The sequence below is a fragment of the Equus caballus genome, chromosome 20, assembly GCF_041296265.1.
Source record: "Equus caballus isolate H_3958 breed thoroughbred chromosome 20, TB-T2T, whole genome shotgun sequence".
Classification (NCBI taxonomy): Eukaryota; Metazoa; Chordata; class Mammalia; order Perissodactyla; family Equidae; genus Equus; species Equus caballus.
In genome coordinates, this window is record NC_091703.1 from 40,314,388 (window position 1) to 40,338,388 (window position 24,001).

The 24,001-nt window shown below is 48.2% G+C and overlaps 1 long non-coding RNA gene across 1 annotated transcript; it reads right to left on the reverse strand.

Annotated features, from left to right (window-relative positions):
• Positions 1-2,818: 2,818 nt before the first annotated feature.
• LOC102148046 (uncharacterized) lies at positions 2,819-17,365 on the reverse strand. Its single transcript, XR_002802239.2, has 3 exons — positions 17,041-17,365; positions 3,374-3,523; positions 2,819-2,957 (listed from the first exon to the last, which is right to left on the reverse strand). It is a non-coding gene; the product is annotated as an uncharacterized lncRNA (long non-coding RNA).
• Between the last annotated feature and the right edge of the window lie 6,636 nt (positions 17,366-24,001).

A 24,001-nucleotide genomic window follows, 5' to 3' on the forward strand; every position in this document is an offset into this window, starting at 1 on the left:
GAAAATTCTGAAACCTATCTGGCCCCAATGGTTTTAGGTAAAGGACTGTGGGTCTTTTATAAAATTTCTCCTAAAAAAGTTCACAAGCTTACGAATAAAAGGAGTCAGACACAGAGCAGATAGAAGCTACAATCCTCTTTATATGAAGTTCGAGAGCAGGCAAAGCTAATTGACAGTGGTAGAAATCAGAACAGCAATTACGTCTGGGGAGGAGAATTGAACAGGAGGGAGAGAGGAGGAACCTTCCAGGGCGCTGGAAATGTTCTGTATCCTGATCTGGGTGGAGGTCACACAGGTACATACATATGTAAAAATCCACCAGGCTGTACATTAAAGATTAGTAAAGATCACTTTGCTGTGTCTGTTATACCTCAAAATAAACGTAAAAATAAAATTTATGGGAATACATTATCTCAAATTAAGCAACAAGAAGCTGCTCCCCTTGGCACCCCATCCCACTCTGTGATGTCTTTAACTTCCCAACAAAGCTTAAATTAAGATCATCTTAATATATGTTTGGCTTGCCTTTAATCCCACAAGCCAATGAGTTTAACACAAATGTCAAATTGAGTGAACGTTTTTAAAACTCTGATTTGCCCTCAAAAAGAGACCATCCCTAAGGGCTGGACCCATGGCATAGTGGTTAAGTTTGGCACGCTCTGCTTCAGCAGGCCAGATTCACGAGTTCAGATCCCGGGTGCAGACCAACACCACTCGTCAGCCATGCTGTGCTGGTGACCCACATATGAAATAGAGGAAGATTGGCACAGATCTTAGCTCAGGGCTAATCTTCCTCAGAAGAAAAAAAAAAAGCCCACCTCTAGAGTGTATCTTGGCTTTGAAAGTACTGCACGAAAGCACGCAGGGCCTGGCTCCCTTCAGCGAGAGCCTTTCTACTCACATCACCCATGGGGAAGGATGTTTCCCCATTCTGCTGCCTCTGGCATGGCTGCTCAAAACCTAACAGCCAGGTGGTGAGCACGGTTCCAAGCCTGGCAGCCTACCCTGGTGTTGCAAGTCAGAACTTGCACCCAGCCAACAACATCCTTTAATTGCATCTGATTAGCTGGAATTTGGAATTTGTATCTGAGAACAGAAGGGCACAGGGGACTCCTTGATTAACAGGTCAGATAACCGTATATTGCTAAGAGGAACGAAGAGCTTCATTCCCGTAGGTCTCTCATTGTTCAACATCTGATGGCTCACCACCTTGTCCTTTGACAGTCGCTCCCACAACGTCCCCACCTCCACTTTCCCTCCCACTTCTTACCTTGGCCCTGGAGCTCCGCCCTCTAGGGGCCTCGCTTCCCTCCTAGTGACCGGCTCAGCCCAGGCACCAACCTTCCCACCTCCAGCCAGGGGGCACTGGTCTGATGGCCTTGGGCTGTCCTCAGCTACCTCAGATCCTTTTAGAAACAAGTCAGGGTAAAAACAAACAAACCGACCTACTTGGGCTTTTTCCTCATCTTTCTAGAGCACACTGTCCAATGGAAGTGTCTGTCCTGATGGAAATGGTCTATATCTGTGTTGTGCAATGTGGCAGCCACTAGCTACACCTGGCTATTGAACACTTCATGTGCGGCTAAGTGTGACTTAGGGACTGAATTTTTTATTTCTAAAATATTTAAATTTAGAGCCAGCCCTGATGGCTTAGTGGTTAAAGTTCAGCACTCACCACTTCCGTGGCCCATCTGTCATCTGCCATGCTGTGGCGGTGGCTCACATAGAAGAACCAGAACCACTTACAACTGGGATATACAACCATGCACTGGGGCTTTAGGAAGGAAAAAAAGAATTTTAATTTTAATTTAATTTAAATGTAAATATGTGGCTAGTGGCCACCATATTGGACAGTGCAGCTCTAGAGAGAGGGAGGGTTGGGGCATAGCACTCCTTGAACCTCCTCAGTGGCCTGGTGGCTCAGGATGCATTCTGCCTGCTCTTTGAAGATACCCAGCCCTCGTGTGTGTCTTCCAGAATAACTGGGAGCCCCTACAATGTGTCAGAAATTTTGCAAATGTAACCCAGATATATTGGGTCACCTCGAGGCCTGTGACAGCATTCAAAAGAAGCTCAGCCTTCCAACACAGCTTGGAAAGTAACACAGTAGGTCTTTTCTGAAAAGCACAAAGGGGAAAATACATCCCCGAAGCACGGAGGGACTTATCTTCCTTCCCAAGTCCCACTCCTCAGCACAGCTGCTGTCTTTCTCCTCGCACAGCCCCACAGCCCCACATCCCACACCCCCACACCCATTCCCCCACAGCCCCACACCCCCGCAGCCCACACCCCAATGCCCCACACCCCCATACCCCCACCCCCACAGCCCCACAGCCCACACCCCCACACCCATACCCCCACAGCCCCATACCCCCACAGCCCACACCCCAACACCCCACACCCCCATACCCCCACCCCCACAACCCCACAGCCCCACAGCCCACATCCCCACACCCATACCCCCATAGCCCCATACCCCCACAGCCCACACCCCAATGCCCCACACCCCCATACCCCACACCCATACCCCCACAGCCCCATACTCCCATACCCCCATACCCCACACCTCCATACCCCCACCCCCACAGCCCACACCCCCACACTCATACCCCTACAGCCCCATACTCCCACAGCCCACACCCCAACACCCCACACCTCCATACCCCCACCCCCACAACCCCACAGCCCCACAGCCCACACCCCCACACCCATACCCCCACAGCCCCACAGCCCACACCCCCACACCCACACCCCCACAGCCCCACACCCCAACACCCCCACCCCCACAGCCCACACCCCAACACCCCACACCCCTACACCCACACCCAGTAATGGTTCTGCTGGCCTCTTTCCTCCCTCTTCCCCTCATCCTTTCTTATTTAAGGAAACCTGACGCGCTCTGGGCTTTGCCCCGTCTCATCTCACCTGAAACAGCACCCCACAGGCTAGCCTTCTTCCTTTGGCGGGAGAAGACAAAAGAGGCAAACACTTAGCATGTAACTTTTTTATCCTTGTTACACAAAGTCATTGTTATGCCCAGTTTACAGATGAGTAAACTGAGGCACAGAACAGTGAAGGGCACACTGACAGTGAACGGAGAAATCGTGACCCAAGCCCAGGGTTGTGAGAATCCTAGGATAATGAGCGGTCTTTCTGACCTCTCTCAAGACTCACCCTTCCAGGGCGCTCAGCCATCCGCCCCCACTCTGACCGTAAACCGACTGCTGGGGGCTGACTAGCAAACCCAGCCACATCAATTTAACATGCTGGCTAGAGAGTTCCTGGGTTACCCAGGAGATGAAACTTTGACCTCAAAAAGTAACTCAGTGAGGATCTCAAATCCCAGTTTCTCAGCCCAGATTTCAAGGCTCACCAGGGCATGCTGAGCCGCCTCTCCAGTCTCCTCCCGGTTCTGACCAGGCCAACCTGCTCTCCAGCTCATCCTGACTTGGCTGTCCATCCGGCCCACAGGCCAGGCCCTCCCCACTGCTGAATAGCCTGCTGCTCCATTTTTTTTTGTTAACTGTGGTAAAATATAAGTAACATGAAATTTACCATTTTAACCATTTTCATATGTACTGTTCAGTGTCATCAAGCACATTCACATTGTCATGCAACCATCACCATCATCCGTCTCCAGAACTTTTTCATCTTCTCAAACTGAAATTCTGTACCCATTCAACACTAACTTCTTATTCCCCGCTCTCCCCAGCCCCTTCCACCAACCGTTTTATTTTCTGTCCCTATGACTTTGACTACTCTAGGTACTTCATCTAAGTGGAATCATACAATATTTGTCCTTTTGTGTCCGGCTTATGGCACTTAGCATAATATCTTCAAGTTTCATCCATGTTGTAGCACATGTCAGAACTTCATTTTTCAGGCTGAATAACACCCCGTTGTATGTATATACCACATTTTCTTTATCTGTTCATCTGTCAGTAGACACTTGGGCTGTTCCCACCTGTGGCTATTGCGAATAACATTGCTATGATGTACAAATGTTTGATTCCCTGCTTTCCATTCTTTTAGGTGTGTACTCAGAAGCAGGATTGTTGGATCATATGATAACTCTGTCTAATTGTTCCGGAGCCGCTGCTCTACTTTTACTCTTATCCCACGTTCCTGACAGCTTCACCATCAGCCAGCATATTAGCCGTCACACTTAAAAATGTAGGGCTGCAGAAATAAAACTGCACACATTCGGGGAGCTAATCTGCGACCAAGGTGCCAAGAACACACAGTGGAGAAAAGGTGGTCTCTTGAATAAGTGGTGCTGGGAAAACTGGACAGCCACATGCAACAGAATGAAATAGACCGTTATCTCATGCCGTACACAAAAATTAACTCAAAATGGATCAAAGACTTGAAGATAAGTCCTGAAACCATAAAACTCCTGGAAGATAATATAGGTAGTATACTCTTGGACATTGAACTTAAAAGGATCTTTTCGAATACCATGTCTTCTCAGACAAGGGAAACAAAAGAAAAAATAAACTAGTGGGAGTTCATCAGACTAAAGAGCTTCTGCAAGGCAAAAGAAACTAGAATCAAAACCAAAAGACAGGGGGCCGGCCCTGTGGCGGAGCGGTTAAGTTCGCTCGCTCCACTTTGGCAATCCAAGGTTTCGCCACTTTGGATCCTGGGCGCGGACATGGTGCCACCCATCAGGTCATGCTGAGGTGGCATCCCACATGGCACAACGAGAGGCACTCACAACTAGAATGTACGACTATGTACCAAGGGGCTTTGGGGAGAAGAAAAAGAAAAAAAAGATTGGCAATAGATGTTAGCACAGGTGCTAATCTTTAAAAAGAAAAAAAAAAAGACAACTGACTAATTGGGAGAAAACTTTTGCAAATCATATATCTGATAAGGGGTTACCCTCCATAATATATAAGGAACTCACACAGCTGAACAACAAAAAACAAACAGCCCAATCAAAAAATGGGCAGAGGATATGAACATTTTTCAAAAGAAGATATACAGATGGCCAATAAACACATGAAAAGATGTTCAATATCACTAATCATCAGGGAAATGCAGATCAAAACTACACTAAGATATCATCTTACACCTGTTAAAATGCTATTATCACTAAGACTAGAAATAACAAATGTTGGAGAGCGTGAGGAGAGAAGGGAACCCTCATACACTGCTGGTGGGAATGCAAACTGGTGCAACCACTATGGAAAACAGTATGGAGATTCCTCAAAAAACTAAAAATAGAACTACCATATGACCCAGCTATCCCACTACTGGGTATCTACCCAAACAACTGGAAATCAACAATCCAAAGCAACATATGCACCCCTATGTTCATTGCAGCGCTATTCACAATAGCCAAGACATGGAAGCAATCCAAGTGTCCACCAACCAAAGATTGGATAAAGAAGATATGGCATATATATACAATGGAATACTACTCAGGCCCCAAAAAAGACAAATTCATCCCATTTGCAAGAACCTGGAAAGACCTGGAGGGAATTATGCTAAGGGAAATAAGCCAGACTGAGAAAGACAAACATCAGATGATTTCACTCATTTGTGGAATATAAACAAGCACATGCACAAAGAAAACAGTTCAGTGATTACCAGGGGAAGGGGGGTCGGGGGTGAGCACAGGGGGTGAAGGGGAGCACCTACGTGGTGACAGACAAGAGATAATGTACAACTGAAATTTCACAATGATGTAAACTATTATGAACTCAAATGAAAAAAGAAAGAAAGAAAGAAAAATGTAGGGCTAAACTCATTGCTTCCAACCCAAGGAGCACAGATCAATCTGGAGGAAACTCAATGGCGGTGTGCCACGGGGCTGGTTTGGACCTGGCTCATTTCAATGTTTATATTAGAAATTCCAATAGAGGTGTGTAGGTCTGCTAATCAAATATAGAGATGTTATAAGATTAGAGTTCTGGCATACACAGAACGAAGATTTGTAACTACTGTGACAGGCAGGAGTGATAGGGCTATAAAACTAGCTTCTCTTCATTCGATGCCTCGATGGACCAAGCACTGTACTAAGTTTATTTCCTTTAGGTATCATTTAATTGTCATGCCTCTATGAGATCAGAAATACTGACCCACTTGACAGATGAGGAAGAAAGACTCAGAGAAACTCAGTAACTTATCCACCCTGAGCTTCCAGTCAAAGGAATCTGACCCCAAATTCACACTCTTTCCACAGTACTATGCCATCTCTCACTCTCTTCTATCATCAAAAAGAACATCGAGAGCTGCCTAATGGCATAGTGGTTAAAGTTCAGCGCTCACTGCTTCAGCCACCTGGGTTCACTTCCTGGGTGTGGAACCACAATGCTCGTCTGTCAGTAGCCATGCTGTGGTGGCGGCTCACACAGAACTAAAAGGACCTACAACTAGAAGATACAACTATGTACTGGGGCTTTGGGGAGGAAAAAGAAAAAAGGAGAGAGAGAGAGGAAGGCTGGCAACAGATGATAGCTTAGGGCTAATCTTTCCCAGCCAAAAAAACGAACATCGAAGGGGTAAATGACCTTGACACAATTCACATTAAAGTTGGAGGAGACCTGGCTTGTCAGTACTCATGACATCAAGGTCTTCTGATTTTTGCTGAACTGAAACGACAGTGATATACCTCCTGAAAAAGCACATAAAAACTTTGGTTCCATCAACAGGAGTATAGCAACCAAATCAAAGGAGCTCGCTGTCTACTGTGCACCACACCAGTCAGTGACATTAAGACAATATGACCAGTTCCAGACACTAGGCTTTTTTTTAACAGCTTTCTTGAGGTATCACTGACAGACAATAAACTACACATATTTAAAGTATACAATTTGGTAAGTTTTTTGGGTTTTTTTGAAGTTCATATTTTTATTTAATTAATAGGTTATTTCGATGTTTCAGAGGCAGGGAGAGGCTATTGGGTTGGGCCTGCAATTTATCTGTGGAATTTTTCTCTTTTTTTAGGAAGATGAGCCCTGAGCTAACATCTGCCTCCAATTCTCCTCTTTTTGCTGAGGAAGACTGGTCCTGAGCTAACATCCATGCTCATCTTCCTCTACTTCATATGTGCGATGCCTACCACAGCATGGCATGCCAAGCAGTGCCATGCCCACACCTGGGATCCAAACTGGCAAACCTGGGATCCGAACCAGTGAACCCCGGACCGCCAAAGTAGAGAGTGCAAACTTAACCGCTGTGCCACCAGGCTGACCCTGTGGGATTTTAATTAAGTAATTTTCAATTATTTTATTGGGATCATAATGGTTTATAACATTGTGTAATTTCAGGTGTACATTATTATTTATTAATTTCTGTATAGACTGCATTGTGCTCACCACCAATAGCCTAATTTTTGTCTGTCACCATATAAATGTGCCCCTTTACTCCTTTCACCCACCCCTATACCCCCTTCCCCTTGGTAACCACTAATCTGTTCTCTTTATCCATGTGTTTGTGTTCCACATACGAGTGAAATCACGCAGTGTTTGTCTTTCTCTGTCTGGCTTATTTCACTTAGCATAATACCCTCAAGCACCCGTGTACAATTTGATAAGTTTTGACACATATATAAACCTGTGAAACCATCACCAGTATCAAGTGAACATAACCATCACCCCAAAGTTTCCTCGCATCCTTCATAATCGTTCCTCCCACTCCTCCCCACCTCCACCTCCCCAAGAAACCACAAAGGTGCTTTCTGTCACTGTTGATTAGTTTGCATTTTTTAGAATTTTATATAAATGAAATCGTCCAGCACTGACTCATTATTTTTCATCTGGCCTCTTTTACTCGGTATAATTACGTTGAGATTCATCAATGTTGTCAAGCCTATCGATAGGTTTTCGTTTTTGCTGAGTAGTATTCGATTGTATGGATATACCACAGTGTGTTTATCCATTCTCTGTTGATGGACATTTGGGTTGTTTTCAGATCTTGGCTGTTACAATAAAGCTGCTATGGACATTTGCCTTGGAATGGATATATGCTTTCAATTATCTTCGGTAAATATCTTGGAGTTGAACGGTTAGGTCATGTGAAAGATGTGTGTTTAACTTTTTAAGAAACTATCGACGCCATTCCAAAGTGTCTGTAGCCCTTTACATTCCCACCAGCAGTGGAAGACTTTCAGTTGCTCCGCATCCTCGTCAGTACTTGGTATGGTCAGTCTTTTAAATTTTAGCCGTTCTAATAAGTGTGTAGTGGTCAGATCACTTTTTAAAGTGTCATATTACAAACCAAAAAGTGTATGGAAGAAAATGCTGGAAGGAGAAGAACCTAGCACCAGCATTCACAGGGAACTGGGAGGTATTTGGTTTGGAGAAAGATGGTCATCTTAAATATCTGGAAGAGAGATTAAATTTCTGTGTTGTTTTAGAAATGCACTAGAGCCAGAAGGAAAAGCTACTGAGAAAAAGATTTTGATTTATCAAAGGACTTTCTGATACAGCCTTTCAAAGGCAGAATGGGCTTTGGAGGAGGCGAGATCTCTGTCATTAGAAGTGTTCAAAGAGCAGAATTTGGAGGACTCCCCACTCGGGGATGGTCAATTCAACCCCATTCGGATCGGTTCAGCACCCACTATGCACTGTGATGGGATGGGGCGAGAGGAGACACAAGCAAACGTTATCACGCCTTTGCCTAAATAGTGTCATGCGATTAGGGCTCTGGCAAAGTGACGGCGGGAGAGGGAGGAGGAGCTCCCCAGGGCAGACAACACTGACCTGGGTCACAGAAGTGAGCGGGATACTACGAAAGAATTCCTATGCTGGGTGGGAGTTTGGATTAAATGACCTTCCAGTTTTGAAGATTCTAAGATTAAAGATTAAGCTGCATTCAAAAAAAAAAAAAACACCTGGGGCCGGCTCCATGGCCGAGTGGTTAAGTTCGTGCGCTCCACTGCAGTGGCCCAGGGTTCGGATCCTGGGCACGGACATGGCACCACTCATCAGGCCACGTTGAGGCGGTGTCCCACATCCCACAACTGGAAGGACCTGCAACTAAGATATTCAACTATGTACCTGAGGGGTTTGGGAAATAAAGCAGAAAAAAAAAAAGATTGGCAACAGTTGTTAGCCCAGGTGCCAATCCTTAAAAAAAAGGAAGATTGACAACAGCTGTTAGCCCAGGTGCCAATCTTCAGGAAAAAAAAAAAGAAAACCAAATATTCAAAAAAACACACAAAAAACACCTAAAAAGTCCATCAGTGGGGGCCTGGCATTATAAATTGAGGTCCGTTCTTAGAGTGGAATAATATGCAGCTGAAATACAATCTAGGATTATCTTTACATATTAATATAGAACGATCTCCAAGATATATTAAGTTAAAAAAGCAAGGTCCAGATACTATGTGTGGTGGGCTACCATAGGGATCTTTTAGAAGGGGTCCGGTGAGGAAGAACACACACACACACACTTTTATCTGCACAACATGTCTTATCTCCGGCCTAGTAACAGAGGTTGCCTTTGAGGGGAAGTGGCTGGGAGATAGGTGTGGGAAAGAAACTATGTCTGACAGACCCTTCTGTACCCTTAGAATTTTAATGTGAAAGTGAATTACCTATTAAAAATGAAATTAAAATAAAACTAAAATCATTAAAGGCGCCTATTTCAGCATGCTGTCCTAGAGGGCCTTCCTTAGCCTTTTCCTCAGCGTCCACCTCCCTCCACTGAACAGGCCTGTGGGCATGTCTTCCCCTCAGAGGAGCCGCCCCCCCTCCCCCCGGGGAGCTTCTATTTCCTTCCTTCCTACTTCCCAAAGGCATTCAGCATCTAGGCCCACGTTTCCCAAACATCAATGTGCATACAGATCAACCTGGTATCTTGTAAAAATTCAGAATCTGACTCGGTAGCCTAGAGTGGGTCCCAAGATTCTGCATTTCTAACCAGCTCCCAGGTCACTACACTTTGATTAGGGAACGTCTAGAGCTCTGTGAACTCCATGATGAGGCTCACGGGTTTGGCGTCAGCAGGTTCTGAGAAGCTGCCTGCTCCAGAGGAGAGCAGGGGAGGTGATGGTGGAGATTCTGACAAGGTGGGTCCATCCCTGGTCTTATCTGAGCTCTCAGCATGGCCAACAGAGTGTGAACCACTGACCATTGCCCCTGGTTTCCATTCTCATCTACCACAGTTTTGCCTGGAGAATAGACTGACTACCCCAGCTGCCTCCACTGAAGGGGTGCCCAGACAGCGGGTGGGACAAAATGGTGCCCCAAAGGGGGCTGGAGAGGAAGATGCGCTGGGCAACAGCACTGTGCACTGTACAAGGCCAGCGGGCCTAGAATTCATCAGCCAGAGAAATGCTTTTCTTCCTTCTGTGGGCTAACGGTGGCTGCGGGCCACCCCCTCTCTCACACCCTCCCTGAAAATTCAGAAGCCAAATCAAACCTCCTACAGAAAATGAAACCAGACAGCATTTGGCACAGCCTTTCTCCCTGGGTAAAAAGCAGATGTCTTGGATCCAGGTGTGGCGGGACCACCTGCTCTGGCAGAGAGCTGATGGCCCTCGGGCGGAGGTCTCCTCACTCGGCCAGGATGAGAACTGACCTGCGAACCTGGAAGTCAAGCTGCTCAAACACTCCCACCGCTCCCCTCGCCCCAGGAGACAGGATAGTTTTCCAGGCCACACACATGGGTTTCCCTGATGAGGCATTTTTCAGTATAACAAAACCCTGCTCTTGGCCTCCGCCAGAGAGAAATGAGCGTGGTGTGAGTTCTGGAGGGAAACCAATAGGCACGTGCCCTCAGGGCTGACACCGCCTCTGGCTGGAACAGCACCCTCCACCCCAGTGCCCACTGGAGCAATCCCAGGAAAGGCGCCCCCTCCCCTCACATCATTCCCACCCACTGTGACCATGCCTGAAATTGCACTATGCATGTTCACTCTTTTGGGAGGAGAAATTGCATCTCTTAAAATGTTCCCACCCACAGGAGAGGTAATGCATTAAGCCGTTATCAGTCATCCACACCTTAATGTGAATTAGTTGACCAGCCCTGGAATGTTACACCTGGAATGGGCCTAGTCCAAGCTCTCTTTTTACAAGTGAGAAAAACTGAGCCCAGAATGGAGGCAACCGCCTCAAGGTCAGGCAGCAAGGCGGCGGCCAAGTCAAGGGCAGGAAGAGGCACAAGGGATGGATTGTATACAAGTGACCAGGGTGATGAGGAGAACCTCAATGTAATCGAGAGGGCCAGGGGCATCTGCGAGCTTGCACTTTATAGACGAACTCAGAACTGTACCAAATTTTCCCCCAAGAGAAGGTAGGAGGCAGAGCCAGAAGCAGCTCCCAGCCCTGCCCCACCCTTGAGCATAAAATGTCTTTGAAGTCTCCTGTTTTATCTTAAAGTTCATTGAAATGCAACACTCTACTCCAAAATATATTCTGGCTTGTTTTCACCTAAAAATAATAGCGAGATTTATTCAGTCAGATACCCTTGTCCATTTACAGACAGGCTGAGATCAAAGTTGGGGTTTCTGGGGAGAGGACTGGATGGCTGGGTCAGGGGTGACGGGACTTCTCACTGTTTGCCCCTTGGTGGATTTTTGAATTCTGTGCCATGTGCAAATATTATCTAGTCAAAAAATTAATAAAATTTAAACTTAAAAATGTGGGTGGGTTGGGGTATATGGAAACAGGCCCTCCTGTTCTGATGGAAGGGAGCACAAACAGAAACGTCCGCCTGATGGACCATTGTGATATTTATCCAAACGTTAAATACACACACTTTTTATCCAACAATGCCTGGTCCAGGGGTCTAGCCCACACGGGGGGAGATGACGCCCAAGCCTACTCACAGTTACATGACTTGCGCTGACCCCAAGAGGCTGGTGTGACATCTAACTGGCTTTGAAGGCCTTGCCGACTCTGAGCAAAGTCCAGGAGTTACGTGTCCCACTCTCCAGTCTAGCGATCTTCTCAGATCACCTCCTGAAGAGTCGCTCAGTGTACAACAGTCAAATAGTAACAATAGCTGATGCCTACTGAGGGCTCGATCTGTGCCTGGTCGTGTTCCATAGACTGAACTCCTCGGGTTCTCACAACCACCCCCATGAACTAGCCATTATTCTCATCAGCCATGTGTGATGGATGAGGACACGAGGGTAGATTAGTGCTAACCTCGCCCAGGGCCACACTCGCCAACCTAGCAAGTGGCAGCGAGAGGATTCAAACCAGAGTCCATACTCTGAGCCTTCCCCCTATTCTGTCTGTGCAACGGCACGCGTGTACGCATCAGCTACCACTTGTTAAGCAACTCCCACGTGCTACACCCCTGTGCGAGTCACTTTGTGGTGTTTTTCCCAGGTTATCTCCACAGCCCTGCGTTGAGCGCCGGAGGGGGTGGGGGTGGGAGGGGTCACAGAAGACACCTGCCCTCAAGAAGCTGCCAACGTGTGTAAGAGGACAGAAACAATCCTTACATTTGAGCGACACTTCACAGTTGGAAAGCCCTTTCACGATCTCATTTAATCTTCTTGACAATCCTGCCAAATAATTTTCACGTTCTCTGTTCCCGGATGAGGAAACCAAAGCTCTCCAAGTCACACGGGGCAGCCCCCAAGATCATCCAGCCAGCCCGGAGAGGGGCTGGAACCTGACCTCAGGCCTCATGACTCCTCTCTGCACAGGAGAATGACACACTGCCTCGACAGCCCAGCCCGGGGGTTTCCAACCTGCTCCAACACGAGGGTTCCTTGTCCCCTTTGGAAGTTGTTGCAATCCTGTAAGTGAGAGGAGCTGTTATTTTGGGCTTCAGTCAACTGAGGAAATTCATAGTGGAAAACAACCAGGTTGAACCAGGTTCAGTACAGTCGAAAAGGAGCAGCACAGTCATACCCCAGACATAACTTAGACAGTCGGCAGACAGTATTTGGAGTACAAATAGACACAGAGACTTCTTCCAATAACTGCAGCCCATGGGCAGACAACAACTGGCTGAGCCCACACCGCCAGAGCAGTTCAGAGAACACATGTCCAGGGTGCCTCTTCTCGACCAGGGCACGGGGGGAAGAGAGCACCAAAATTCAACAGCACTGGCGGGAAGCAAAGTGGAGGAATTACTGGGAGCAAAGGAGAGTGGCCAAGGGAGACGGGTCTGAGGGGAGGCCCAAGGGGTACGTGGGTATGTTTCTACTTCTTTCGGAGGGAAAGGTTGCTTCTAGATGCCCAAGCGCATTTGAGCCGTTGGGGTAAGAAGCAGACCAGAAGTGGAAAGAGCGGTCTAGAGGGAGACAATACAGGCCCAAACCACTTATTTGATGCCTTTGGGGTCAGCTGCGTTTCATAATTCAGAATTTGGGGGATTTTAGAGAAGTAACACAGTGCCTGTGCCAAATATTTTGTAATGCCCCTCGCAGGATGCAGACAGCATCCCATGTTCAAATGCGTTAGTATTTCTGCCACGAAGTATATGGATCATCACACAGGGTGGGACTACAGACTGTAATCAGCCTTGCATTTGTGCAGGACAGGTTTTGTTGCCAAATGTGTTGTTTTTGGAGCTTTTTCAGCTTTTGGAGCTGTAGATAAGGGATTGGGACTTAAAATTAAATACGTGCCATTTTTGGCCAGCTTGCTATGTGCCGGGCACTATTTTAAACTAGTCTCTCATTCTCTCATTTAATCTTATGTCAACACTATCAGGTTATTATCCTCAATTAACAATCAAGAAAACTGAGACTCAGAGATGTTGAGTGACTTGTCCAAGGTCACTCAGCTAGTCAGCGGCAGGTCTGGGACCGAATCCCAAGTGCCTGTGACTCCAAAGCCGGTGCTCTTTCCCGAGACACCCATTCCACCACCCTCACCATTCTGTTTAGGCCACCACTCTTCAGCAAGGAGATTACCCTTCAAGAAACAAAGAGTACTGACGTCCAAGGTGGTGGGAGCGGGTTCTCGCCTCTTATTGAGTGGCCGCTCCAATACCATTCTGTTCCCCTGTGCACCCATATCCAAGCTGAACCGAACAGGCAGCCCCTCCACGCCCTGGCCTGTGTAGAAGGCCTCCATCCTTGGTGATCACTTACTCACCTTTCCAGAACCCACTCGGGGCAGGACGGGGCAGCGGGGCAGCAGTTAAGCTCATGGATGTTAGAGCTCAGAGGCCTGGGTGCACATCCCAGCTCTGCAGCAACCCCAGAGGGCATTCAACTTCTCAGGGCTTTAGTTTCCTCCCGTGTAAAATGGAAGTAATTGTACTTGCCTTGTTGCTGTTGCAAGGATTACGTGAATGAGCACATTAAGTACTAGGAACAGAGCCGTCCTGGAACAAGCACTTGCTATTATTCCTACGAAAGAGACTTTTCTGCCCCAACCAATCTCTCTCTTCTCTCCCCTGCACACTCGGCCAACCAAGCCCTTCTATCACTTCTTTCCTGCTTATTTCCCTACATATCTGTTTCAACACCTGGCACATCACAGACAGTCATTAAGTGCTGAATGAATGAAGGAAGGAAGGAAAAGCCTTTGCCTGCAAAAGCTTGTAACTCTACTATGGAGAAAGTCATCAAGGTGAAAAGAAACCATATGATCCCCATCTGCTTTTTTTTTTAAATTGTGATGGGGAAGAATGGCCCTGGGCTAACATCTGTTGCCAATCTTTCTCTTTTTTTTTTTCTCCCCAAAGCCCCAGTACAGAGCTGTATATCCTAGTTGTAGGTCATTCCAGCTCTTCTATGTGGGACGCCACCACAGCATGGCTTGATGAGCAGTGTGTAGGTCCACGCCCAGGATCCAAACTGGTGAACCCTGAGGCGCCGAAGCGGAGCACACAAACGTAACCCCTTGGCCACGGGGCCGGCCCCCTAGTTCCCCATCTTCTATAGGCATACTGTAAAATCCCAATTCCTGCAAAGCTGTGGGGAATGGGGCTTGCAAAAAGCACCTAAGTTGCAATCTCAGCCTCCCTGGAGCCGACAGTCTACACGGGCGATAGGACGTGCCCATGTGAAAACTAGCTGCAGAGCAAGGTTGTGGTACTTGCCAGGGCAGGGACAGTCAGTGCCATCGGAAGTCCAGAGCTGGGAGAGGGCAGAACAAATGGGATGAGTCACAAATGTGTGTGTCATCCTTGCTCAAGGTAAAATAGGATTGTTGGGTAACAATAGGGACAATGTCACAAGGCAGGATAAGCCAAGCACATGCCTCTGAGTGGTGGGCCCAGCCTTGCATGTGGGGTTCAGAAGAGGGACAGCGAGAGAAGGAAGGCTTTTGGCTGGTGGTCAGGGCAGGTGTGGGGAGACAGTGGGACCTGAGTCCAGTGTCAGGGTCCCTCCATGGCTCACATGGGCTCAGACACCCCCATATTCAGAGGTGGCTTCTATCTTCCCTGTGCTGACCTCCCACTGGACTGTGAGTCTCCTCGGTCTGGATCTGGGTTTCTGATAGTTTTTTTTATTATTATACAAGCAGCATGCTTAAAGAAGAAGACAAAGAAGGAGACGGAGGAGGAGAAGGGGAAGAAGGAAGAAGGAGGGATAAGGAAGAAGGAAGAAGGAAGGAGAAAAAACAGAGAATCAGGGAGGAAAAAAATAACCTATAATCTTATTGTCCCCAAAAAATCACTCAATATTTTGGTGCCTGCCCTCCCACCCACCCGCTCATCCATCCCTTATGTACCCACCCCACCCTTCAACCTACCCTTCTATCCACCTACTCATCCATTCATCCATCTGTATCAGAGTTCTTAGTTGCAAACAACAGAATCCACTCTAACAGAAACGGTAAGCTAAAGAATATTACGAGGCTTACAGAATCCAGAAGGGAAGATAGGCTCCAGGCTCAGTATTCAGGAATGACGCCCAGACCACCCAGATGTACTTTTCCAGCCAAGCCACCACAGCAGCTATTAATCAGCACAAATTCTGCAACTTGCCTCACCTCGCTCCCTTCAACAATGGTGGAAATCGAATCCTAGACCACCCCTCCCATTGCTCTAAAGGCCAGCTGCCTCCCCCAGGCCCCTTCCCCAGGACACCGGCTTCCTTAGTTTGCTCTCTTCCAAGTCAAAAATCTCATGTGGGTGCATCTGCTTGGTGGAACCTGGGTCACATGCCTACACCCTAGTCACAAGGGAGTCTGAGAAAGCAAATTTCTGGCCTTTACTTTGGAGAAGTGGGATTTACGATGTGGGGAAAACCCACAAACCTAGGAAAGTTGATCAAAAGATACTGGTGACCATAAGGCATGGCAAATGTCCCCTACACTATGCATTGTTTTTCTCCTTACAAATATAGAATGACATCAATTTAACCACTCCTGGAATCTCCAGTACCTGGCACACAGTAGGCACCAAATACATGAGGAAGGAAAGGCAGAAAGAGAAGGGAGAGATTACACATTTTCATGCCGCCTTCTTAAACCAGGCTGAATGAGCACTTTATGTTTGAGTCCATAAAATTCCAAGGCCTCTTGTGGATCGTGAAGGAAGAGGACTCCATTGCCCAGCCCAGAAGCACAAAGCGGTCCTCTCGCACCCATCAGAGACACACGGCACCTCTGCCCATGGCATGCAGCGTCTGGACCACATGGGATACTGTGTCCTGAGTAGTCACTTTCTCCGTAGCGCACCTGTTGGCCTAATGTCACTTAGGCTGTCACTGTATCTCCTCCCCTCCCCCATCCCTGAGTTTTGTGGGGTCTCTGAAGGCCAATCTCAAACAGTTGCTACAAAGGCAACATTAGAAGCCTCCCAGGGTGATAAAGATCACTGGCAGTAAATTCCAGCGAATCTGTTAAAATCTGTCTTGTTCTTCACGGGCAAGGTATGCTATCCCAGAATTACACGGGTCCTGTCTCTTAGAAATCTAGACTGTAGTTTAATTGGTAAGAGGCAAGATGCAGACTCTCTTGCTGCCAAATGAGGTAGGAAAACGTCCCTGCTCCCAGGCTTCGGGAACTACCAAGTCAGCGTAGGCTGGGCAGGACCAGGGAGGGCTGCTGAGAGAGGGTGGTGAGGGGTGAAGCAGCAAGGGTGTTGCAGCCCGGTTGCCGCTGCAAACCTGCATCCGTCCCTAACCCCAGATGGCGTATCTTAAATTCCTATAGCATCACGTACCCCTCCTTATCATGGCTGGATTTCACTGTGGTGATTATCTGATGGATGTCCGCCTCCTCCACGCCACAGCGAGCTTGCCATTGTGCCCTAGGATGGCGCTGGGTGGGCAGAGGCTGGTGAGGACCAGGTCGGGCGAGGCTGCGGGGAGGGGAAGCTGAGACCCATCACAAAGACTGTCTGCAGCCTCCCCCCATCAACCCCTTTCCCCCAGGGAGGGGCAGCTGATGTGTTTCTGGAGCGTTCCAATCCAATTAGCGCCCTCCCCTGCTCCAAGGAGGAGCCCAAGCCACCACTCCCTTCCCTGAGGTGGAGATCGGTGTGTGTGTGAGGTGGGGGGGATGCTGAGGAGGTCTGAACACCCCGACCCAGCTCCTCCTGGCAGCGTGGCTGGCTCGCAGCTACAGAGGCTGCTATGACAGCGCCCGTTTCTAGGCGACTGTTCTGGGGAATGGTCTGTTTTGGCAACCAGAGGGCCCCTGGGTAAAGGGGGCTACCGGGCCGCCGCGTCATTTGCATAGCAACCTCGTCCCCGCCCGTGCTGCTCTGCGGCAGCCCAGCCCCGCGGCTCCAGCCCCTGCCCTCCGCCCAGCCCAGGCCCGCCCCGCGCCCTGCGCTGTCACCGCCGCACCGCCCCAGTCCTGCCTCTGGGGGAGGTGCACGCTGCTCGCTGAGCTAGGGCATTTCCAGAAAGACTGGCGCCCTGGGGAAGTGGGGAAATAAGGCTTGGGGACAAAACACAGAAATGGGGGAGGGCGGATGAAATAGACTCTTTTTCAAACCCGAGTCAAAGTCACATGGCTTGGTAGCATCAAAATGCATTCTGGAAAACGTGGCTGCCTCACAAAATGTTTATTGAGGTGAACCCTCGGCTAAGCCCTAAGAAGGACTCAGAAAATGTCTTTTGGATGATTAAATTGCACATGTATGTGTGAATTTGGAAATGGATAGGCCTGGGAAAGATATTTCTTACCTAGAAAAATCAGGCCGTGATATTGAGAAATATTTTCAGATACTTGCCGGATGTGACGTAGTTTTATCTGAATTTCGGAAGAAACCAAGAGAAAATAAATAGATAGATGGATAGATAACTCCTGGAGGCCCCCTCTGTCCACCCCACCCCAGCCCCGCCCGCCAGCTTGAGTCCATGACGCCAACTGTGATACCAGGCTCAGGACACGTGGACTGACATTAAAGGCCCAAGGACACATGCCCTGAGCTGGAACCCGAGAAGGGGGTTGGGCAGGGGCAGTTCACCCCAGCTGAGCGATCACATTCCCTGGCAGCTGTCCAAGGGGCAGCTCTGGCTGCACCTGTTTGTGGGGCGATTTGCTTTTATCAGTATTGACACAGCAGCAGGGCCAGGCAATAGCATAGTAATAAATAAATGAGAGAGAGGAAAAAAAAAAAGGCCGGAGCCACTGAGGTGAGGCAAAAATGCTGAGGTCTTTTTTTGCTTGTTGTATGTCAGCGCGTTCAATCCAGTTTCCCCACCCCTGAAATCTCTGAGGATCATGGAGCAGGCTTGGCTTGGGAGCTCTGGGTCTTAAAGAGATAGAACTGTGGAGTCGGAAGCACCTTAAGATCTTTTTGTGCTGGGTGTCTCTAAACAACGGATCTCAAGGTTACTTGGTATCCTCACCTGCCACTTAGAGTTCGTCAGGAATCTCAGCAGGGAGTTGGTTCCTCTCTCTGCCAAGTTTCAGCATCAGGGAGAGAATATGATTAAAGTGTAGGTTTGGGATTTAGTCAAACCTAGGATCAAATCCTGCCTCTGTCTAGCTGTGTGATTTGGGGTATGTTAACTAACCACTCTGAGCATCAGTTCCTCCCCAGAAAAATGGAGAAAATAATACTATCTATTGTAAGGATGCAAGAGATGATGTAAGCAAAGGCCCAGACTAATTCCTCAGTATTTGTTTACCTGGTTGCTATTATTACCTATGAACATCCCCTCAGGTTTCTCTAGAGGCTTTGGAGAAAATGCCAGAAAACAAAAAGCTGGGGAAACTGATCTGTTCCAGAAGTGGGAGAGGAGAAGCAAGAGCCTGACATGCTCTCTGTCCTCCAAACAGGGCCAAACGTGCCCTCTTGGTCTCTCAGCCTTGTTTCCAGTCTTCAGGGCCTGCAAACTGACTCAGCTTCGTTCTAGGACGGTACAGTACCGGAAGTGGGATGCAAACAGACCTGGTCATCAGAAGCCACCTGACCAAGCCCAGAGATCAACCACATTGGTAAAAATTACTTGCAATGAGTCACTACCGTGCTTTAGACATGGAGGGAGTTTCTCCAGGCGGCAGGCTAGTGGAGTTGCTGCAATGGCAGGTTGAACGGTCAGACCCCTGGACTCTAACCCCAGCCCTGATCTCTGCTAGTCATGTGCCCATGATAGGTTACTTAATCTCCGTAAGCTTCGCTTTCCTTATCTGTCAATTGGACTTAATAATGCCCCATTAGCTTGTTATGAGGACCCAGTGCATGAAAAGCAGGTAGTGAGTGCCAGACACAGAGAAAGTGCTTCATCTCGGTAGCACCTGCACCATTGCTGTTGGAGGAATGAGGCCAGGGCCTGTGTCATAGCATCCCTGTATCCCCACATCCTTAAACAGAGCCCAGCATTTGGTAGAGCATGGTAACGTTTGATGAATGAATGAATGGCGAGGCCCCTGCCCGCAAGAAGTTAAATCTACCCAGGAAATAGAAGACATAAACTGCCCATGCCACTCACCCGAAGGAGACAGCAGAGGGTTAAAAGCCATTCTGCCAGTCCCCAAGCCCCAGAGGCAGACAGTCCCTTTGATCCCTCAGTTTCATCTATCCAGGATGCTTTCAAGAGAGGAAAACAGGAAGTATCCCTGATAGCCCAGCTTGCTCTGTTGTTTTTTTTTTTTAACGATGGGGGTGGGGGGAGAATGGTCCTTTGGGTCACATTTTGCCAGGAAATCAGCCTCCTTCCTTTCAAGTGCTGGGGCTTCCGAAGGGGCAGAGAAATAGCTGCTTGCTCAATACAGGGAGAAAGATGGAGCCCAGAAATGGCAAGGCTGACAGGTGGGAGTTCCGTAGGGGACCATGTTACAGTTACGAGGCGGCAGGTGTTTCTCTAGAGCATGCGGCCCTTTGCATTCACTCACTCACCTACTCACTGTTGACGAAGGGCCTGGCCTTGGGCTGGACCCTGGGGTGATAGCTGAGTGTCTAGTGTCCAGGGCAAGAACAGTCCCAAAAGACAAAGGACAGTAAGCTCAGAGAAGATGAGCTGAACACAGAAAAATGAGAATGCTCTAAAGGAGAGAAACAGCAGCATTATGAGAAAGCCGCTGTAGGAAAGAAAATCAGAAGAGAACAAATGAAAAAACTTGGAGAAGAGTCAGTGGATAGGAAAAAGAAAAGAGGGCTTCTAAGAATTGGCAGCCAGGGTAATAAAGGCCTCCTAATAGAATAACTGGACATGGAGTGCGTGCAAGACAGGACCCTGACCTCCAGGGACGCAGGACAACAAGAGTGGACAGAGCAGGAAGGAGAATAATAGCTTAAGACTGCAGATCTAACCCTGACCTCACCAGCCCTGAAGAGAGAGCATTTGCTGACCCTCAGTGTGCTAAACTCAGATTTATGTTTGTTTTATAAATTCAGTTTATACATTTGCCCATGACGGACACAAGAGACCTTTCTAGGAAGGTGGAAATATTCTATATCTTGATAGAAGTATAGTTTCCATGGGTGAATCCATTTGTCACTGTTCCGCAGTTAAGATTTCTGCATTTTTGATGGGTATAAATTTCATCTAAATAAAGAACTATACAAAATAACCATCAAGTGGGAGGGGCGGAGTTAGAGATGAAACAAGAAACATAATGTTGAGGACTGTCCAAGTTGGGTGAAGGATAGTGGGGGGTTCATTATTTTGTTTTGTTGATGTTGAAAATTTCTTTGAAATGTTTCATAATAAAAAAGTTTTTAAAAATTGCCCATAATATGTCACTGTTGTCCTCAAGCAAATCCTTTTCAGGTTCTCAGGAAGGCAGCTGAGACATTATCTAATCCAGTCTTCCTGTTATAGATGAGGAATTGAGGTGCACCTTGACTTGTTCAAGGCGTTCTCAGATATCAAGTGGCAGAGCTGACGCTGGAATCTCAGGCGGGAGCAGCGCCCTTTTGACCTTTTCAACTCTCACCCACTTGTAGGGAGGCAGCTGGAATTCGCCCCTTACCCTGGGTCGCCTTTCCAACCCCCAGGCCCGGGTCTTGATGCCCAGGAAGGCTGTGTGGGCTGGAGGGGGTTTCTAGCCTGCAAACCACTTTGCTCTTGTTTTTTTTGCTCCACTGTTTTCATTCTGCAAGGTAATCCTGAGATTGCAGAGGTTCAATTAGATCCCCTGGCTGCCACTTCCAGAGGCAGAAAAGGAAACCCACACAATTAAAGATTTCCAGTAGCCAAGAGTTGACACAGCAGGAGGGCAGGGCGGTGGATTCACCTCTCTTACCTCGGTTTCCCCTCATTGGTAAGAGGGAAGGAAGAGTTCAGGTTCTATTGTCTTACAGAGTTGGTGGGAAAACACTTTGAAAAGTAAAGAGCCCTACAACTGCGGTTATCAGAGAGAAGGGAGGGCAGGAGAGGGGAGGGCGGGGGGGGGGGGGGGGGGGGAGGCCTTCAGCAGGAACTTCAGTCCTGTCTTTTGGGTTGTGCCTTAGAGGAAAGACTTTGGGAGTGGAGGGGATGTGACATTTATTGGTGTCTTGCCCTCTGCCAGATATTGTATTGTGCTCTCTCTACAACATCTCATTTTCCCTCAAAACACCTTACGCGGACTCAGGTACTATTATTTCGCTCATTTTACAGATGAGGAAAGAGAGGTACAGAGACCCTTCAACAGCTTACCCGAGGTCACACAGCTGGTGGGGGCAGAGCGGGGACTCAAGGCCAGGCCATCCTGGGAGGGAAGCCCACGCCTTCTTCTAGGGGCTGAGGAGGTCCCTGTCACCTGGGCATCCAACTCCCCCTCAGGAGACCTGGGCTGAGTTCCAGCTCAGCTGCTTCTTAGCCATGTGACCTGCGCTGAGTCATGTCGCCTGCTGGAGCCCCAGTCTTTTCAGCTGCACAACAGTGATAATAAAACCCCTCCGCCTACCTCACGGGGAGGATGTGAGGGTTCCGTGAAATCACTGATACTGGAGTGCTTTGAAACAGCTGCAAAGGGCGACAGGAACGAAGAGATCCCGAAGATTTCTTCAGAGAAGCGTTCCCGGATTATGGCAGGGCGACAGTCCAGCTCTTCATCTCCTCAGCTCACCCTCAGCGCCTTGAGTGTTGGAAGTCAGAACCTGGGCCTGTGCGTCTCTTCAGACATTGTTTTGGTGGAAAGCGGGGAGAGAGGCGTCACGGGTGGTACCAGCTTAGGTATTCCGCAAACAAACATTAGAGCATTGGCTGAAGGTCCTATCCCAGGCTGAATTTCAGTGAGGGCCCCTTTCTCCTGTTTGTCATAAAACAAACAGGGTTTCAGCTCCTTGGGCAGCTAGTTACAACTAGCGATCAGCCCTAGAGATAAGTGGATCACCTTCAACCAGCTTGCATGGGAATAATTTGTACCCAAGGGCACTTTATAATTTATATTTTGGAATCCACAGTCAGGGAGCTATCTTTGCAGCGGCTAGACACGGTCTCCCCAGACTGTGCACCCCCTTCTGTCCAGCACTGAGGTGCCTGAGAAACAGGAGACGGAACCGCAGTCACATGCGTGAATAGCTTATCCCTATAAGACTGTAAAAATCGGAGGGCGGGACCTCGTTCAGTTTATCTTTTCTGTATATCCCCCCGCTCCCTTACCCTGCATACCCGTAGCACTTAGCACAAAAGCACAGAGAATGTTTGTGAAATGAATGGAATTGGGGGAAAGAGAAGGCAATGATTTTACACGTTTCCTGGAGGCCAAGGCAAAGCCTGGTGTGTGGCTCTTCCGTGGGACCCGCATGTTTGTGCCTCTTGGTCATGGCCTCCCTATCCTGGACACTCACTGCTGTCTCCTCATGCTGCAGTCACTCTACCTAACCTTAGAGGGACCATATTTCCAAACCCCGTATCGGGAAACAAGGCTTGATGGAATATTTGAAACCAACAGTCTATATTCCAGAAGGATTTGTGCCCTTCTGTTTGCACTTGGATTGATAATGTCCTCCCTCCGCATTTTGGCAGATGTTTCTCAACCCAATATGCTAGTTTACAGCTTTCCTGACAGTGATTAAGTTGACGCCTAAACACACGTTAGGGAGATCCCTTGAACTCATCAGCCGACCTTCAGAGTAACTCACCCTGTGGCTCTTTGGCCATTTCTGAAGCTTGCCCATTTCTCCACTTCCCTATTCTAATGTCCTTCCTGGAGTCCACGAGACTATCGTCCACTACCCAGAGCACCAGTCGGGTAGTGACAGACTATGGTCAGGATTCTGCTCAAGGCGAGGGCCCAAAGGTGCTGGGCGGGGCAGGAGCAGCCTTGGATTCTAATTCCAATTCTGCTTCTAGTCAATGTGTGTCCTTGGGCGAGTCACTTCTCTGGGGTCTCATCTGTAAAATCGAGGGGGATGGTGGAAGGCACAGACTCAAAGTCTTAAGACCTCTTGCAATTCAAGCACTCAGCGAGTCATGGGAGGTGAGAATTTCCCCACATACTCTGCTTTGCCTCCTGCATTTTGGGGATAAGCTGTCAGTGCTCCTATCTAAGGCAGACACCTTCACAGGCCACTGGTTCCCATCCCTTCTCCCCTCCAGCAATGCTCCCTTCTCTCTCCTCATCTTCTGTTTTTCCCTCTTTGCTGAATCATTCACATCAGCATATAAATATACAAAAATATGCTACAATTTCACCCATCTTAAAAAGTCTCTCTTGACGATACTTCCCCTCCAGCTTTTTTCTCAAACCCGTTTCAATCACACCACAACTCCACTCAAACTGCTCTTTGTTAAGGT